The sequence below is a fragment of the Acinonyx jubatus genome, chromosome D4 (assembly GCF_027475565.1).
Source record: "Acinonyx jubatus isolate Ajub_Pintada_27869175 chromosome D4, VMU_Ajub_asm_v1.0, whole genome shotgun sequence".
NCBI lineage: Eukaryota > Metazoa > Chordata > Mammalia > Carnivora > Felidae > Acinonyx > Acinonyx jubatus.
In genome coordinates this window covers 9,148,841-9,168,540 of record NC_069391.1, presented here as the reverse complement: position 1 = coordinate 9,168,540, position 19,700 = coordinate 9,148,841, and the positions used below count along the sequence as shown (strand labels likewise).

Here is a 19,700-nt window from a genome sequence, read left to right as displayed (position 1 = left end):
CAGTCTATTTGCAGGTAGCTCTATGGAATATTTCACCTGGATCTTTCAGTGTAAATCTAGCCGCCAAACAAAGTAAAAATGGGCGTTAAGCGAAATTTCCCGTGATTTTACCCACCCCAACCCCCACCCCCGGGCTGTTCTATTTCAAGGCAGGGTTTCAATTATTAATTTGGATATTTAATAAAATCCCTTGCTTGCAGGAACTTTTAAAAGTCCCCTTGAATTTTATTCGGGTCGGGTTTTTGCCCGTGGGTCGGGTAGCATTCAACTTGAATATCTTTCTTGAGCAGATGTTTTGTTTCCAGTTGAATAATAATATTAACAATCGAATAAACGAAATTATCATCATCATTATTTCAGCCACAATTTTTTGAGCATCTTGTGCCGGGCACTGTGCAAACACTTTACAGATATTGTTTAAATCTTTCTAGCCACGCAGCGAGGTGCGTAATGGAAACGAGCAAAGCTTTTAAGAAATGAGCAAGCTGCAGCCAGGAGAGGTGGCGGCTGACCCGAAGGCAGAGCATCAGGGCTCAGAGGAGCCAGGGCTGGAGCCCAGTCCCACCGCCCCTGCCTGAGTGTTAAGACTCTTGCCTCAGTGTCTCCTGCGGCCTCGACCAGGACCAGACACAGCCACAAGCCATTTCAGCCCATGGTTCACATTGTACCTCCTTCTTAGTCATTGCTTCATTTTGCTCGGCAAATTGTTTTCCACAGCTTCTGAGATTGATTGAGCAAGGAGGAGAAGAATGCGCCTTTGATTCTTTGTTAGGGTTTGTTATTTTCGGCTCGGACTGTTCCCCTGCCCGCCCTGCACTCTCACGCACGTAGCCTTTTATGAATCTGAGTTTGGCAGTCTTGCTGCTCTTGAATTTTGGAAAAGCGGATATTTTAGTAGGCTGGAAGAAGATGAAAAGCTAGAAGTGCCCATATGTTCCTTGTTTTTAAAAGTAGGGTCAGTGAGGTTTAGAGACTCTTTAAATATTTCAGTTTATAAGATTAGACTAGATCATCTGGAATGGAAGTGTGGTGCCCTGGGTCCCAGACTTCACTTTTTTCTTCATTTCTTTTATATGGGAGGTAGGTGTTTTGGCATTGCAGGGTTCAAGTGTAATAAAACTTAAATGTAGTGAATAAATACCATGATTTGGAGTGTTGCAGCAGCTATGAAGTTAGTTTCCTTTCTCTTTCTTTCTTTCTTTCTTTCTTTCTTTCTTTCTTTCTTTCTTTCTTTCTTTCTTTTTTTTAAGTCATCAGTGACTTGAAAAATAACCGTTTAGTACAAGGATGGTAACTTAACTGAAAACTCCAAAGCCTTAAATTTGAGAATGCTTGTTGAGTGCACCTGGGTTTGGACTGTACCCCCACCCCCTCACACACCCCCCCCCTCGCCTCCACCCCCTAATGTATATACACAATGCTGGATATAACTCCAAACTCCAGAGTCGAGTCTTTGGCATTTTTCTAAGGAAGCATGCTCTTCACCCAGTTAAATCTTGGCAGGCTGAGATTAAGCCTCGCTCCTGAAATGTCTATTTGAGTACTCTGAAATTGAACACAGTGGTGCGTCTTGTTAAACCCATGCCATCCTTTGTCCTCGCGCCCTCTTGGCAAGTGATGTGGTTGGTGGTGGTTTTTCTTGATCCCGAGGTATCTGTAGAAGCCCACAGTCTGAGCAACTGCCTACCCCAACCCCAAGTCTCCAAGTGAGGGGCCCTTGGAGGTGACTTACTGCCACGCACATGGAGAGAGGCAGGGGGGCTGGGACCAGGTCTCCCCTCCAGTTATGGTCCAGCTAGCATTTGATACTTCGGGCTGTGAGGTGTGACAGACAGCACTGTGCTGCCCTTGGTGACCCCACACGAGGTCCTGGGAGAAACCTGGCTGAGGAAGGGCTGTGGTCACCACCCTGGTAGAACCTCTGAATACCCAGAGAGGGGGGACCTTGACCTTAATTGTCTTCCAGGGCCCCGCCCTTCTCCACGTAGAGTAAGCGGGAACTTTGTGCTCCCTGCATTTCCTGTCATGTTCATTCACTCTTCATACCTCTTGGATTTCTAAATTTCAAGAGTAATTTGTCACTTTAGAGGAGGGAGTCATTAATAACCATTATTGAGAACTGTCGAGCCTTCCTCTCTGTGTGAGTGTCTGAGTTAAGCATCCAAAAAATTGGCCTTGTTGGTGGCAAACAGGGCCTCAGTATTGACAGATCAGGACTGCCCCACCCCCACTGGTCTTTCTCACGTTCTAGTTTTTCCAAGTCTGTCTTTAATCACCAAGAGAGTGGCGGCCGAGTGGTTAAAGCATGTCCTCCTGGAATTCATTAGTATTATTACCAAAGACCGTGTTGTAAATTGTTGATTTTTTTTTTTAACTGCTTGGAAAAAATTTCTCAACTATTTCATTTTAATGTGCTTTAAGAGTAAAAAAAAAAAAAAGGGGGGGGGGGGAGAAAGATTTTCTTCGTCAAACATTTGAAACACAATAGTTCTGAAACCCTGGCTTCAGATCTCTCTGGGTGTGGGCTTTGAGTGGTTGTCCTAAAAGGAAGCTGAAAATAGCATCTCCCTCACCTCAGGCTGTGGGGTGCTGGCCGGGAAGAACCCCCAAACCTTCTGAAAGTGGTTAAAAAGAATTGGCATTCGGTGTATGTTAATGCACATTGTTATTCTTTAACATTAAAATTCCACTAAAGTAGTAATAATTACTGTTAATATCTTCCAGTGGAAACTTACAGTAAAGGAGCAATAGTAGAAACAGTATTTAAAGGAGAGCTGCAGCGTGCTAAGAATGCAAATAAGTGTTATTAGCCTAATGATTTTGCCGTCGCCATGGTTGTGCGGCACCAGTGTTGTGAATATGTCATCCGGCACCCGTGAATTTGGAAAGTGTGTCAAAACACAACTTCAATTAGTTTGCTCTAATTATGGCTCTGGAGAGTTTGTAACTACATCACTCCTCATTAAAAGAGATTTTCTTATATGGATTAATGTAATATACAAAGGAAAGTTTCAAAGTTCCCGACGCCGTTTGCTCCCGCAACGAGGCAAGCTCAGAGTGGGGCTGTGATGGATCCTGGGTCTGCTGCTGTCACCGGCCTGGCTGAGGCAGGGGGCCGAGCGGCGGCTGTGGCCGGAGGGGAGCCGTGCAGACTCTGCCTGGGGCAGCCCATCCCTCCGTCTGGATAATCGGCCTCCTGCTGAAGTGGCCAGTGCAAATGGAGTTTGGACGATTTCCACAAGAGGGTAAATGAACCCATCTGAAGCCTTTAAGAGAAAACTGGCAGCCGGCTCAGCCGAAGGAACTCAAGACCTCCCGTGGCCATGTGCAGCGTCCTGTCCTGGGGGCCTTGAGGGAGACTTCCCGTGAAAATTTACTTTGGGTCCCGCAGAACCCCAGGGCATCTGTGAAATGTCAAAAGTCTTGTCCCAGAGTGAAAGACCGAACTCGAGGGAAAGGATATCTCTTGCCTAAACCGATAGGTAGTTACAGATGCGATTGTGGAGCTGTCGCCGTTTTGAAAGAAGAAAAGTCCACATTTTCTTAGGCTGTTACTGACTTCCCTCCCCTTGGACCCCTGCTGCGCCCACCTCTGTGAGGCCTCCCCGCGCAGGGACTGGACGGCTACACCAGGCCTCCAGCCCGCTGTACGAGGACGTTTCCTTGAGCTCTGCTGCCCCTCCCCACGCCCCATCCTCCTGAGCAGCTGGCCACAGCATCCTTAGGACTCCCCAGTGTGGGGAGCCCGGTGGTACATTTTGAATCCAAGAGTTAAATTGGAGAATGCTTGTTGAGTGCACCTGGGTTTGGAATGCACCCCCCCCCCCTCCGCCCCTACCCCCTTATTTACACACCCAGTGCTGGGTATCTAAAATACAGCTTTGAATACATTTGTATTTTTTTTTTTTTTTTTTTTTTTTTTACCTCAGTGTTCTCTTTGTCCTTATTTCTGGTGAGTACAAGGGCGGGTGTATGTAATGAGTGACTTGGCCTTCTTTACACCACTCACAAGCAGTGTTCCCTCGAGCGCGTTATCTTGCTACTCTGAGCCTCCGTTACCTCTTCTGTGAAGGTGGGGATAAGACTATCTCCCTTGGAGATTGTTCTGGGAACTAAATGGGGGCCACATGAAAGTGCCCCACCAGACACACCGCGGGCCCTCGTGCACGTGGCCTCCTGTCTTGGTCCAGGGTTTCTTTCCGAGTCCGGTCGGAGCGTGAGCACCTCATTCCCTGAGACCTCTCTGTTGCCACCACTTGGCTGCCGTCGGCCCCAGTCGTAGCTTCAATCACACCCCCCTCTCCGGCCCAGCTCTCACGGAGCCAGACTGTGGGCGCGGGGGCCCCCCGCAGGGCTGGGGTGGGGATCGCTGTGCTCACAGGTGAGCAGCTGGTGAGGGGTTAAGATAGTAATTGTATAAGTCTTCCAGGCTTTCTCCCAGTTCTGCGATAATTTGATGAAGAACTTCACCCTAATTAAATATTCAAATTAGGAATAAGTGTCAATATGGCTTCCCATTGCCTGGAATGATGATTAATTGTATTCAAAACTCTAGTGGCCCACTGTAATCTAAACTGAACCGTTGTTCTTGATTATTTCTGCACCACACTTGCCATGTTTTTGTTTTAAGATTTAAACTAGTAATTGATTTGCCATATGCTGTCGACCTGCACATACTTTCAAGCTGCACATTGAGGAACTTGGGGAGTTTGGAATTGTGATTTCCTTAGCCTTCCAGTGGCAGTTTTCCTGTCCAATGCAGAGTGATTTGGTTGGGAGGACGTGGTGTCTGTGTTGCCCATGAGGAAAACTCATTATAGAGTCAAGTTGGTAGGCTGAAGTCGTATTGGTCGTGGCACACGAGTTGCTTGAATGGAAAATGAACAAATCCGTACATTTGGTTGGTGCTTTGCGTGATTTCGGCAAAACAGCATGTTCTAGTGGAAAAAAGGATCAGGTCAGACCCCAGCTCGGCCAGTTTCTTTAGCTCTGTGACCTTGGGCAAGTCCCTTAACCTCTCTGAACCTCCTTTCCCCTGGTCAGTAGAATAATACTTACCTTGCCGGGTTGGGCCAATTAGGGATGAGTGTGAATCGTGAAGAGTAATTGAGGTACTCAGTAAGTGGTAACTGTCCTAATAATAGACGATTGCAGGAACAAAGGCTTCATGTCCTGCGCCCCCCTTCCCCACCTCCTGACCATCAGGAGTCTGAAACCACCTCCCACTTTCCTGAACGACCCTGCACTGGACACTTCCTAGGGTTTAGCAGAGTGCCTGGTGCAGGGTAGGCACTCAACAGATATTTGTTTGTTTTATGCCATTGCTTTAAAATTAAAACCTAGAACTTTACTTGTATACCTTCTATTTAGAGCTTTTTTACTTTGCAATATAGGCAATTTATGTGTTTCAATTTACTTATAGATAAATTCCTAAAGAGGACAGATAGAAGTCTCATGTGGCTCTTTTCATTTTTTTTTTTAAACTCTATTCTTTTAGCACAGTTGTAAGCTCACTCTAAAATTGAGGGGAAGAGATTTTTCATATATCCCCTGTCGTCACATGTACGTAGCTTCCCTGTTATCAACATTCCTCACCAGAGTGGTACTTTGTTTGTTTGTTTTTAAACCAGGGATGAAACTACACTGACACATTGTAATCCCCTCAAGTCCATAGTTTGGGTTTGCTCTTGGTGTTGGACATTCTGTGGGTTTGGACAGATGTATAATGACCTATGTCTGTCGTCATAAAATCATTCAGAGTATCCTTACTGCCTTGAAAATCCTCTGTTCTGCCCATTCACCTCTCTCCCAGCCCCTGGAAACTACTCATCTTTTTACTGTCTCCACAGTTTTGTCTTTTCCAGAATGTCCTAGAATTGGAATCCAGTAGCATGTAGCCTTCTCAGATTGGCATCTTTCACTTAGTAATACGCATTTCTCATTTGGGTTTTCAAACGATCTCTGTGCCAAACCTGTGCTTGGCATATAGTAGGAGCTCAGTTAAAAACTGGTGGACCGAGTCAGTCACAACATATGACTATGGCAGCCTTGTGTGCCTACCGATACCTCAGTCCGTCTGCCCTTGGGCAGCATCAATTCATTGGGTATATTTGGAATCAAGTTTCAAGTCTGAGCATAGAAAGTTTGTGAGATCGTGAAGATCGTCGTAGAGGAAATAGGTCTTTTAGGTTTTACAAAACCTCACTTGACTCTGCTGGTGTCAGCCACAAAACAAAAGGAAAAATGTCTCATCAGCCCTTAAAAGTGGTCGTGAAACTTGCACGTGGTTATTTCTTTCTGAGGTTGGTTCCAAAATCAACGAGAAAAGAAAACTCCCCAGACCGAAAATTATTTTAGGACCTAGAGTCCTTAAAGTCCTCAAGACTTTCAGTCTCAGTGGAATGAAATTGCAAGAAAAAAATCGCAACATTATCTCTCATTATCTCTGGGTCTTCACAGATCTAAATCTAACTCAGAACTCAGTTTGGAAGCACAGGGGACCTGGAGTGGGAATCCTCTGCGAAGTCTTTGAGGATACTGGTGCTGGTCGGGCTTTCCAGCTGAAAAGGATTCATTTTAATTACCATCCAGGGCGATCTGATACCTGAGCATATGGTCCTTAAGAAATAAGCTTGCCCAAACTGTCAGCGAGTGTGGGCAATGGTCAGGGACCTCATTCTGACACCGTTGACCAGCCTTGGAGAGCGGACGCTCTAGAAGGTGCTTATTAAAATGCCAGCAGGTGCAGCGAGGGTCCCCTTTCCTGTGACTCCCTCACCCTGCTTGTGCCAGGTGTTTTATAAGAGCCTTTTTCTTCATTAAATGGCATTCATTAAGCACGTCCTTACACCTGGCACAGAAGCTGTGTGTCACAGATGACTTCTTCCCAATGGTGTTTTGCAGGAATAAAGTGGAATTTCATTTAGCCATTTGCCGTGTTCTTTCTCCCCCGACCACCTCCACTCAATTATTGTGGCTTTTGCATATTCTATTCCTCCTCCCCCCTCCCCATTGTGTTACTTTCTTTTGCACGTTACCTCTGGTCCTTGTCCACAAGCAGGCAGGTTAGCTGGAAAACAAGATGTTCCTTTAGCACCGAGTGCTGTGCTGTTTGCCTTCGTATACGTTTGCTCAGCTAACACTCCCGGCAACTTCTGGTCGCTGCCGTCTTCCTTTTACTGATAAAAAGAAGAATAACTTCCCATTAGAAAAAATTAACACATAAAAATATATGAAGGGAGAGGGGGAACCACACTCTCAGCTCAGACGTCCGTGGTCCACACTGTGATCCCAGCCCTGCCACCAGCCCAGGGCCATCTCTGCTGTGATCTGATGTATCCTTTCAGGTCCCTTTGGTTCTTGGGTGCCTGTTACGTATATGGGTACCCACAGAAATAATGTGTGTAGGGATGTTTCCTACTCAGGGTTTGTTGTGTTTCATTTTGATCAAACAACTGAGTCTTTGAGATTTGGCTGTGGTGATAGAAAAAGCCTGGCATTTTCCTTCTTCTTCTGTCCTAGTTCAGTATTAAAATGAACATTTTCCCAATTCACTGCTCTGACAAACACAGCTGCAAGGATGCATCCACGCCTCTCCTGCAGCTGAGTTCGCGCTCCCAATAACATGGTCAGCACCCTCCCCCAGTTCCACCCAGAAAACCTGTAAACATCATTTTATATCTGCAAAGTATTTTGAATCAGAGACTTTATAATGTTCCATAAATTATGTCATATTTATAACCTAACGTTCTGGTGTTTGAGTAGAGCGTCACGATTCTGAGCTGAATTTTGTAGTTTTCCCCGTCAGGGTTCAAATCCAAGCTGTGTCCCCCCCCCCCACAAACCCCCCCCCAGGCAAGCTGCTGAGCCTTTCCGAGGCCATCTGTCAAACAGAGATGATCTCAGCGCCCAGTTGTAGGATTCGGGTGGGGGTTACGTGATGCATGTGAAGGGGAAGCCCTCCGAAAATGTCGCTAAGGTTATTTGCCTGTTTTTATCTTCAGTAAGTCTTTTCCCACTTTTCCAGTTATTTCCTCAGGCTCCATTTCTAGGGGGAAAGAAAAAACGCGGGTCCTTTGTTCTGCTTTCTTCCCCACTCTTAAGTCTTAACTTCAGATCCTTTGGCGCATGTTTGAATGTATTTCTTTCAGAGAAAGGGACGTGAATGGTCTTGCTTTGTCAGCGTCTTCACCTGTGAAAGACAACTTGAGGGAATAAGAAATTGCTGGAATTCAGCTCTGTCTTCAGAACCTCTATGGCTCCTTTGTCTTGAGGCAAGTAGTATGATAGAGGAAAAGTCTGAAGTCACTGTCGGTGTCTGCCAGGATTCGTCTCGCAGTGGGTCTCTCTTGACTGCCATTTCTGGAGGACCGTCAGCCCGTTTGGCTTCTTTCTTTAAGTGTTTTTGTCTTCTTTTTTAGATCAGGGAAGTATTTTCAGCTTCACTAAAGTATACTCAATCTAGGATAAACTGCACCTATTTAAAGTAGAATTTGATGAGCTTTGACATATGCTGCCATCACCAAAATCAACATCCTGGAATATACCCACCACCCCCAAAACCTCCTTGTCCTCCTTCATAGTACAGCCTCCCTCCTCAGGCAGCCGCTGATCTGCTTTCTATCCCTATGGGTTAGTTTGCATTTTCTAGAACTTTACATAATATCACGGAATGATCCCACCTGTACTTTTTACTTTATTTTTGACTTGGCATAATTATCTTGATATTTACCCACCTTGGGTTTGTCAGCAGTTTCTTTTTTATTGTTGAGTAGTATCCATGGCATGGATATACATACTGTGATATAGTTATCAAGTCACTGGGCATTTAGCTTGTTTTTAGTTTTTATTACTACAGATAAATAGCTGTTTAGTACATTTGTGTATAAATCTTTTTTTTAATGTTTATTTTGAGAGAGAGTGAGCAGGGGAAGGGCGGCGGGGGGGGGGGGGGGAGATGCGGAGAGGAGAGACAGAGAATCCCAAGAAGGCTCCACACTGTCCGCGCCGAGCCCGATGCAGGGCTCAAACTCAAGAACTGTGAGATCATGACCTGAACCAAAATCAAGAGTCCGACACTTAACTGACTGAGCCACCCAGGCGCCCCCTGTGTCCGATTTTTTGTACAGACTTATCCTTTCATTTCTCTTGGGTAAAAATCAAGAAGCATAATGGCTGGCTTGTATGATGGGGTATGTCAAACTTTCTAAGAAACTGCAAACTCTTTCCTGCAGTTGTACCATTTTACATTCCCACCAACAACACATCCGAGTTCCAGTTGCTCCTCGACCTTGCCAACAGATTGATATTTTTAGCCTATTTAATTTTTGCCATTCTAGAAGATGTGTGGTAGTATTGCACTGAGGCCTCAATCCGCACTTCCTAATGGTCAGTGAGGTTGAACATCTTTTCATGTGCTGATTGTACATTTTCTCTAGTGAGGTGTCTGTTCCAATCTTTTGACCATTTTTTTTTTAACTGGATTATTTGTCTTGTATGAAGTTGTAAGAGTTCAGTATAAATACTGGCTATAAATTGGATATGTGTTTTGCAGTTATCTTCTTCAGGTCTGTGGCTTGTCTTTTCATTTTTGTAACACATCTTTTATTTTCTTTATTTTATTTTTTGTAATTAAAAAAATGTTTTTATTTATTTTTGAGACAGAGACAGAGCATGAGCGGGGAAGGGGCAGAGAGAGAGGGAGACACAGAATCCGAAGCAGGCTCCAGGCTCCGAGCTGTCAGCACAGAGCCTGATGCGGGGCTCAAACTCACAGACTGTGAGATCATGACCTGAGCCGAAGTCGGACGCTTAACCAACTGAGCCACCCAGGCACCCCGTAACACATCTTTTTAAAGAATAAGAGTTTTGGGGCGCCTAGGCGGCTCAGTTGGTTAAGTGTCTGACTCTTGATTTCGACTCAAGTCATGTTCTCCCAATTCGTGAGTTCAAGCCTGGCATCGGGCTCTGTGCTGACCGCAGGGAGCCTGCTTGGGATTCTCTCTCTGCCCCTCCCCTCCCAATAAATAAATAAACATTAAAAAGAGTTTTAGATGTTGAAGTTGATTTTTTTTTCTTATATAGTTTGTGCTTTTCTGTGTCTTATTTAAGAAATTTTTGCCAAACCTAGGGTCGCAAAAGTGTTCCCCTTCATTTTCCTCTAAAAGAGGCCATGCTATGCCCATGAAATCAAGATGCATTTAAACTAAAAGTATCAAACTCTAGGACTTCTAGACTTAACAGTTTGCCCCTTCTCTTTTCTCTAAGAACAGTTCTGTGAATCTCGGGTCATTTTATCAATGGTGTGAGGAAAACATCAAGATTCATTTATTTACATGTAGCTATCTAGTTCCAACACCATTTGTTGAAAAGATTACCCTTTCTTCATTGAATTGTCTAGGCACCTTTGCTGAAAATCCATGGATCATATATGTGTGGGTCTATTTCTGGACTCTCCATTCTGTTGCATTGATCTATGTGTCTATCTTTATGCCCTAATACCACACTGTATTGATTATTGTAGCTTTATACTAAGTCTTGAAATTAGGGAGTCTGGAAGTCAGGATTTATTTAGCCATGAGTCTTTATTGATTTTTGCTTGGAATGCTGGAAGCCCTGTTGACTTCTATATTTGGTTGGGTATTTTTTTTCTTTGGATTAGGCAAGCTTTAAACTTTTTTTTTTTTTATGGTTGTTACTTTTAATTATTCTGATTTCTTTCTAACACTGAGAATGTTTAGATTGGTTTTCTATGTTTATCATAGTTTTCCTCATCATCTCTGTATTCTTTCTCTACATTCTGGAAAACTTGGGGGGATTTCCACGATATTACTGATACAGGTTTTTTTAAATTTTATTTCTGTATTTCTAATGCAGATAACTTTCTCTGTATCCTACAGTAAATTCTTTTTTTTAGAGCAAATTTCTTGTTGTGTGACCTTTTTGTATAGACCTAGGTGTGAGGATATGTATTTCTAGACTGGGTGTTGACCAACTGGCAGGATGTATGACTTCTCCCCACATCTCATTTAAGTGCTCATTACTTGGGAGACATCCTGAATCTTCATTACCTTTCTCTGTTTTCTTTAGTTTTTGTAGAGTCTCTGTTAGAGGAGACTGGCCAGAGCCATCACTGGCCCTACAAACCCTACAGTCCTGGTTTTTCTAGGGCACGTACGCTTTCATCCCCCTGATTTGATTTTTTTTTTTCAACTGTCAATTCTTTGTCCCAGTGTGAATGAATAAACAACTGTTATTCCCTGGTATTTTGAAGATCTGCTGTTTCTGTTCAGAGCGGTCTGCCACTTCTGGCCTTGTCCCCCAAATACAAGTTTATATTCTCTAAGTGTTTGCTCACTACCATTCAGAAAAGGATTCACAGGCTTATCGGGGAACTGTGAGGTAGCTCTCATGTGACGAGTGTCATGATCCAGTTACTATAACCAGACACCTGACTCCTCTTTACTGGCTGGCCGTCTAGGCACTGTCCCCTTCCCACCCTGCTGAGGCTGTTAAATCAAGATGCATTTAATCAGAGTGTATCAAACCCTAGGCCTTCTGGACTTCATAATTTTGTCCCTTCCTTTCATCTTCTCTAGAATAGTTACTGTGAATCTCTTGGGTCATTTCCTATTTTTATTCCTGCTGTGTCTCTTTTCCTTTCTATATGTATGTATATAATTTTTTTTTTTTTTTTTTTTTGACAAACATGTTCTAGCTCTGTCATTCCCCCTTGCAGGGTTCAGGTAAATGAATAATAGGTTAAAGCAAAACCTTCAAATATTTTAGACTACTTTATTCTTTTTTTTAATTTTTTAAAATGTGTTTATTTATTTTTGAAGGAGAGAGAGAGACAGAGCATGAGCGGGGGAGGGGCAGAGAGAAAGGGAGACACAGAATTCGAAGCAGGCTCCAGGCTCTGAGCTTTCAGCACAGAGCCCGATGCGGGGCTCAAACTCACGAACTGTGAGATCATGACCTGAGCCGAAGTCGGACGCTTAACTGAATGAGCCACCCAGGCGCCCCTAGATTACTTTATTATGAACTAAATTCTTGGAAATAGTTACTTGCTTGGCCTTAGCAAGTAAGTCTTGTCCTCTGTCTTTTTTCCGCTTGTGAACATTTTTTAACTTTTTGCCACGAGCACCTTTTTCTTTAATGAAGAATACTAAGACCAAGCCTTTGTTCTTTTTCTTACTACTCTTCTAAACCCCACCCCACCAACTTCACACCTCGGGCTTTTGCAGAGTTCCAACACATTGTCCTACAATAGTGGTCTTTAAGCTGGTTGGTCTAAGACTTTCATAGTTTTAAAAATTGGGGATTCCAAAGAGCTTTTTGTTTAAGTGGCTTATGTTTATCTATAATTACCTTATTAGAAATTAAAACTGAGAAACACGTGAAACACAAGAATATGCAAGGAGACATCAGAGCGAGCGATAACCTCAGAAGTCCCGCAGCTTCTGAAAACTTCTTTCTGCTTGTAAGAGGAGGGGTGTCTTGGTATTTTTTTTTTTTTAATGTTTATTTTTGAGAGAGAGAGAGAGAGAGTGCAAGCAGGGGAGGGGCAAAGAGAGAGGGAGACAGAATCCAAAGCAGGCTCCAGACTCTGAGCTGTCAGCACCGAGCCCGATATGGGGCTTGAACTCACAAACTGTGAGATCATGACCTGGGCTGAAGTCTGATGCTTAATCGACTGAGCCACCCAGGCACCCCGGTGTCTTGGTATGATTATGAAAATAGTTGTGACCCTATGGACTCCCTGAAAGTGTCCAGAGGTCCCTGGAGCACACACTGAGATCTCCTGCCCCCCGAAGGTGGGTCTAATACAGCTGTCAGTCCCGGAAAAACAGAATGGGAGTTGTAATTTCACACCACAAAGTTTGTTCCGCATATGTGTGTGAACATGTGTGCACCCATGCATATATAAGAGGTGAGAGATAAAAGTGACGTCTGTCTCCAACCTTGAGTCTGCCTCTGCCTCACCAGCCACCGTTCCCTCCATGCTGCCCTCTGACAGTTTGAGAGGACAGCAGGCATTACGGCCGCCTGGGCAGAGCCATCTTCATTATATGTGGCCACTGGGTCCGGAAGATTAATGGTAACATTTTAAAAATTCACACAGACCTGGAATCAGCACTAGAAAATACAGATTTAAATTAACAAGGAAAAAGCAGAATCCCATCAAAGGAAATAAATCGTGCTGGCAACTATTGTCACATAATAAAATGTATTCTATAACTGAGGGGCTTTTATATGGAGCTGTCTGCAGCTTAGTGGCCATGTTAATTGAATAAGGTGCCTAAAACTGACTTGGGGGAAAAAAAATGAAATTTCCCTCAGCATCTATTTAGCCAGAGCCCTTGTCAGCAGCATGTGTGATGCTGACCTATTTGTTACAGAACCGCCAGCCCCTCCTGCGGAGAGAGGTGATCACTCAGCAGGGTGTGCCTGTCTCCTCCAGGCTGTTCCCCGGTAGGGAATGGGGAGGAACATTAGATAAAGCTCCCCTAGGATTTAGGGGCTCTTCTAGTTGGAATTCTCCAGTTACCAAACAGATTTGGGAATAATGAGCCATCATTTGAGTCAAGTGGCAGAGATTGTTGGCCTCTGATGGTTGATCCCTTGTTCCAGTGGTCCAAGGCCTACTAGGGATGGTTCTAGAAGGTCTTCATCTCTAGGTGCCCCCCTAGGTAGAGCGGGTTTCCTGAGTCTTTGGGTCTTTCTGGCCTGCTAGTGATCTTTATGAACACTCTTAAAATCCAAAACACATTGCTCTGCTTGCAGAGTAATCAACGACTTTGGGGCCCCTTGAAGTGACTTCACTGAACTTGGTGTCTTTGGGGGCACCAGCAGCCATCACTTTTCAGTTTTGTTGGATGCCATGGAGTACTCGTTCTTCTAACCCCTCTGGATTGGGTGCTTCAGAAGAGCATCTAGTGTCCACGGTCTGCTGAAGCACCTGACTGCTTCCTTCTTTCCTCTGCCACAACATCCAGCATCATGAATGGTGTGTTCCCTTAATCTCTTTAGACCATGACGTTATGGGAAAGAAGCCAAGGTATTGAGTTAACCAATCACAACTTCAAGTGTGAAAATTAGGCCTTTGTATCTTCCCACCAGATGCTATAGTAACAGGCACGGGCTCTGGCTGTTACAGTCTTCTAAAATGTTTTAAATGGCTGTAAAATTATTTTGTCAGATAAAGTTGTACCATAATTTTTTAACCAGTCCCCTATTATTTGATATTTTATTCCATTTTTTGCATTTTAAGCAATGCCGTGATGAATGTGTTTATGTTTATGTAAAAATATTCATGAAGCAGAAATAGTTGCATTTTCCAAACACTTAACCAACTCTGTCCTGGGGATGAGAAAGAGACAAATGGGAAGTTTTCCCGTAAGTTTCCCCACATTGTCTCTAAGTACAGGTCAGAATCCGATTCACCCTTTCGTTCAGGCATTAGGTAATCTTACAAGGCTCTCATATTTTTAAGTGCCCACTGTGTGCAGGGCACTGTTCTAGGCACTAGGGCTTTGGTGGAAAGAGAAAGTGTAGTGGAGATCATGTTCTGGTGACTTGGAAGCAAATCGGGCAGTCCTGCAGAGTGGGAGGGGTCTGCAGAGAAGAAAGTGGGGTGTCATAAGAGCAAGCAGCTGGAGGAGAGCTGCCCCAGCAGACATCTAGGGGGTGGCCTGCGGGGGGGGAGAAGCCAGCTTCTGGAGAGCTGGGGGAAGTGTGTTTAAGGCAGAGGGAACAGCAAGTACAGAGGCCCTGAGGCAGGAATGAGAGTTCAGGTTACTGGTGAGGTTGGAGGAGGTGAGTGCAGGGACGGTGAACAGGACAAGTTCAGAGAGGAGGGACGGGCTGGAGCTGGCAGGATGTCCCAATGGTGGGGCAGTGGGATTTCATTCTCCCGCAGAGAGAGGACACCAGTGGGTTCTGTAATGGTCCTGGGCTGAGGCCCTCATGAACAGGACTCTAAAACAATGGCAGGAGCAGGAAGAATCAGAATAGGATCTGTATGTGAAATTGTCACCGACACTAACTGTCTGCTCTGCCTCGTAGCGAGGTGTGCACCAGCAGGCAACCTACTCTCACTGAAGGGCACCCAGCGCCTAGGGCGGTGCTGGGGTTTGAACCCGCGTCAGGCTGACTGCAGGGCCAATACTGTTCACCACCGCCACCGCTCTGCCTCCCTGGGTTTGCGGTTGGGCCGTGGGTTGTCCCACGCTGTTGTTTTTCCCTTTGTGAGGTGGTATTAGAGGGACTGTGGCCTTCCAGGGTCCTCAAGCTAGCAAGTGGCAGAGATGTGGCGTCCTTGACATCACTTTCAAGGGGGGCCTAGGGAGATGGACCGTGCAGTCCTCACTCTGTGTAGCCGGTAGTCAAGACGATACATCAGGGCGACTTTCGAGTAACGGTAATAATCTCCGGAGGACACATAAAGTAACCTTTTCATTAATTCCCAGCTTTCTGTTTGTCAGCTTTACCTCAGAAGCCCCAGTCCCCTGTTCTATTGAATGGAGTTAACTATTCTTATGTGAAAAGGTTGCTGGGAAGATCAGGCGAGGGGTATATGTAAAGAAACTCAGCCCAGTGCCTGGCGTGGGGTCCCCCCCCGACCCCGGGGGACGTAGAATTTCCTTTTGCTCTGAGACGCCGCTGAATGCAGAGCCTCCCTGGTTCCTGTCGTCTGTCATTTTCAGGCTAATCTGACACCGCGGTGCCCCTGGGCCACTTCTCCTTCAGCAGGTGACTTTTTCTTCCTCTTTAACCACAGGTTATCTGTCCCCTCAGCCCCAACTGTCCATCCTCATTAAGGGAGGCCTTGCTGAGCCTTTTCAACCTCCTGTTTGTTCCCACATCCCCTCCTTCCTGTGGCCAAACAACAGAAGCGAAAAGCCTCTATTTGCAGCGTAGGGAACTCTTCTCCCCAAAGCTGTCTCTGGTCCGGGGCCTCTCTTCCTGCCCTCTGAATGCTGCATCATACTCTTGCAGGAACCACTGTAGCTGGAGTTTTGGGTAACTTCATTTCAGTTCAACACCTTGCTATGGAGCAATGACTCTGTAAGAGGCACAGCTGGGTCTGCAGCTTGAATGCTCTTTTAATCCCACATGGACTGTGAAAACCGTACATTGTCTAGAGTAGGAGATCAGAAACCTTTTCTCTATCCTCCCCCCGCCCTCCACCTCCCATAGATTCCCGACCACCACCAGTACTGATTTCTTCTTCCATCATGCCTGTTTTCCTCAGAGCACAGAGGAGTGGGATGCATGGTCTCAGAGGAGACTGCTTGAGTCCAATTGGCAAACACGCATGCACAGAAACAAAATAATAGATGCTATAGCCATTTATGTCAAAAAGATCCAAAGGTTTTAGTGGAGTAGGTTGAGCACTTGATGTGGTCAATGTATGTTCAACAGTTGTCTACCCTAGGTCAGAAATCGTCCTAGAAAATGGAGTACAAAACTGATGAGCTTTGGCCCTGCTCTTGAGGTCTCAGTCATGTTAGGAAGGCAGACTCGTATCAGATGCTTCAAGTATATTGTGAGAACTGGAGACGGCGGCGGGGGGCGGTGGGGGGTACCTCTGTGATGCCAGAACAAGCCCAGGGAAGGTTCTAACAAAGAAGATATGATTAGGTGGGGTCTTGAGGGATGGATAGGAGTTTGGAGGGTAGGTAAGGAAGAAATGGAGATTCTAGGAAGGAGAGCAGCATGGATAAAGAGTCAGACTAAAGCATGAAAAAAAAAACATGGCATATTCAGAGGTTTACAGGACTTTCCCTCTTCCTGGTAGAGGGAAAAGTGAGTGACAGCAGACAGAGTTGGGAAAGGCAGGCTGGTGTGTGAGGGCAGCTTGAGTCAGGGTATGGATGCAGGTTAGGTTGCCCAGGGAAATCGTGCAGAATGGGGCGCGTGCTAAACCAGAACCCTTACAAATGGCAACTTTTTAAAAAGTTGGAGGAGGAGCCAGAAAGGACCATCTGCAAGGAAGGGAGGCTGGCCAAGGGAGGGAGGGCTGCAGAGCCTATCAGCCGGGCACAGCCTGATGCCCCAGGGAAGCAGGAAGGTTCAGACCAGGGAGTCCACGCTGAGTGGGGCAGCTGAGGAGCCCCACACCTGATTTCTCTAGCACATCCTTCATGTTTAAGTCCTTTGTATTCTAGAATTGCCCCCAAACCATTCATTTAGAGGGCTGCAGCAGGACCCTTTGGCAGGAATTGTTAAAGGTCTACACACAGTAAGTGCTGAATAATTGCAATTTCCTGATAATCTCCGTTGTAATTTGCTGCTCCGTTCCCGTACCGTGGCGTCTCAGCTTTATTTCCTCACTTTCCCACAGGCGGGCATTCTTTTAAAATTGCAAATTGGATCTTGTCACATCTCTGCTTCAAAGTCCTCCTGGATACAGTCCGAGCTCATGCAGGGCCCTGCTGTGCTGTGGCCCCGTAGCCGTCTTCAGCCTGGTCCCACACCCTCTCCCGGCCTTCAGGCTCTGACCACTCCGGCCTCCTGCCAGTTAGGAGGCTAGTTTCGCCTTTCTGCCTGTCTGTCCTCCATTCCCTGCCCCCCCCCCCCCCCGCCCACAACACAGCTCTTCCTGTTTTCCATGTGCAATCACATTTGTAAGCAAGCGTTCCTGTAACTTGGTGGGCATTTTCATGTCCCCTCCCTGCCTGCTCTAGGGTGACCTCTGCCCACACAGGGGCCCTGCCTGTCCTGCACCCCTGCCCTGGGCCCCATCTATGTGTTCTCGCTCCAGACCCCTTGGCCCGTCTCTAACCACTGAACGGCTGTGCTGGCCCTGTCTTCTCTTCTGGCTGCTGGTTGACTTCTTTGCCACCGTCCAGGTCCGCCGGTCTCCTGAAGTCCCGCTAACACCCACCTCCTCCATGAGCCTTCCTTGAAGGCCTCCAGGCCCTAGAGTAGCCACCGCACTGCACAGATGTGTGATGTCCTTAGTTTGCTTGCATGTAGCTCTTGCAAGTGCTTTCAAGGCTTGGAAATCTTAAGGAATGGCAGCCCTGCAGTGTAGTCCTTCCCTGGCTTCTGGAAATCCCCTCACTGGTGCAATATCAGCGTCTGCCTCAGCCAGCTTCGTGGATGTGCCGCCGGGACCGGTGCACCGGGGCCCAGCCTCGAAGGGCCCCACGCTTGGCACAGTGCTCTGCTGTCCCCATCTTGAAATTTCCACTGTTTGAACCAGGGCCTCCCATCCTGCACCGGGCCCTGCACTCGCCTCCCAGGGGCGGCACGAGGAGCCAGGAGAGAGTGCGTGAGATCTGCACACCCCGAGGCCTGGCACACAGCGAGCACCCTCTGCAGGCTCACCTGTCATCATTTCTGCTCCGCTCAACCACAACCACAGTCAATAATTCATTCTTCTGTTTGCTCAGCTTCATTGACTAAGTGCTGTGGTCAGAGTCTCCGATCAACTGTGTAAAACCCTTCTGCAGCTGCTCTTCATCGTCTCAGGGTCCCAAACCTGGCCAGCCTTCAGAGTCACTGCTGGAGCTTGTTAAAAATAGATTTCTGGCCGCACCCCAGGCCCGCTGAACCCGACTCCCCAGGGGCGTGGCTGTGACTCTGTAGTGTTAGCAAGCTCCCAGGTGGCTCTAATGCCTTCATTTGTGCTGTGACGGGCGGAACAGAATCGGGAACCTTCATCCTAGGGGATAGAAACCTTGCAGTAAGGCATTCAGTGTCCTTTCCAGCGCCGTTTCCACGTGTTCCCTGACCCTGTGCCAGTGTTGGCTTTCCCTGACTCTCCACTGAGTCCCTTGTACTGTGTCGAGACCCACGTCCTCCTCTGAGAAGGGGTCACTAGAAGCCCATCCCCTTTGTCGGAACTCTTGTGCTCACTCAGCACCCAAGCGCATGTCCTGTTCCACAGTGGCTTGCTTCTGTACCTCAACACCCTGTAGCCTGGGAGCTCCTTCAGAGAGCTCCCCTCTGCATCCTTAGTTAGCATCAGTAATGAGCAGACATTCAGATTCACCACACACACACACGTCAGGGTCTCCCTGTGCTTCTGCCTGCTGGTGGCCCTACACTGCTAAGTGCAGCCTGTGCTCAGCAAAGCCCTCCTCCTCCCCCCACCCTCCCGTCTTGGTTCAGCCAGGCTGTTCCGTGACATAGGTGTTTGCCTCCGTGCTTAACCCTGCAGCCCAGCAAACCGAATGCCTCTACAGCCTTAGGTGCTCATCTTGTAGCCAAGAGGCTTCTGCTCGCTCCTGGCTCTGCGGAAACAGGTCTTGCCCAGAGAACCTTCCCTCCTAGGAGCCTGGATGTACAAGAGTCATTCCTGGAGGTCACACATTTTTTGTGTGAAAAAGGCAACATGTACAACGTAAAGCTTGCTTGATGTAATAAACGTTCCCTTCCTCTGTCTTTTCCCTTTTGGGAATGACTGAGTGTGGCCAAAACTCTGGCTCCTGAGCTATTTCAGGCCACCTCCCAGTCATACCAGGAAGAGGCTTTATTGTTTGTTTGTTTGTTTGTTTGTTTTTTCTATGCAGACCTGGTGGGTTTGAAATATATTTCCTATCGTTTTCATCTTTTTTGCATTTGCTAAAGGCAGCTGATGACCACACTAAATGGCTTATCTACTTTGATTGAATACTCGCTTCTGCTCTGTGCGCACTGTGAGCTTTAATGGCCAACACCTGTGCTGTAAAAGACAGTGTTGAATCAAT

The 19,700-nt window shown here is 46.5% G+C and overlaps 1 protein-coding gene across 4 annotated transcripts in view; it reads left to right on the top strand.

Annotated features, from left to right (window-relative positions):
- The window catches only part of MVB12B (multivesicular body subunit 12B), a 262,005-nt gene that overhangs the window by 143,595 nt on the left and 98,710 nt on the right, over positions 1–19,700 (top strand). The gene's annotated exons all lie outside the window — the stretch shown is intronic.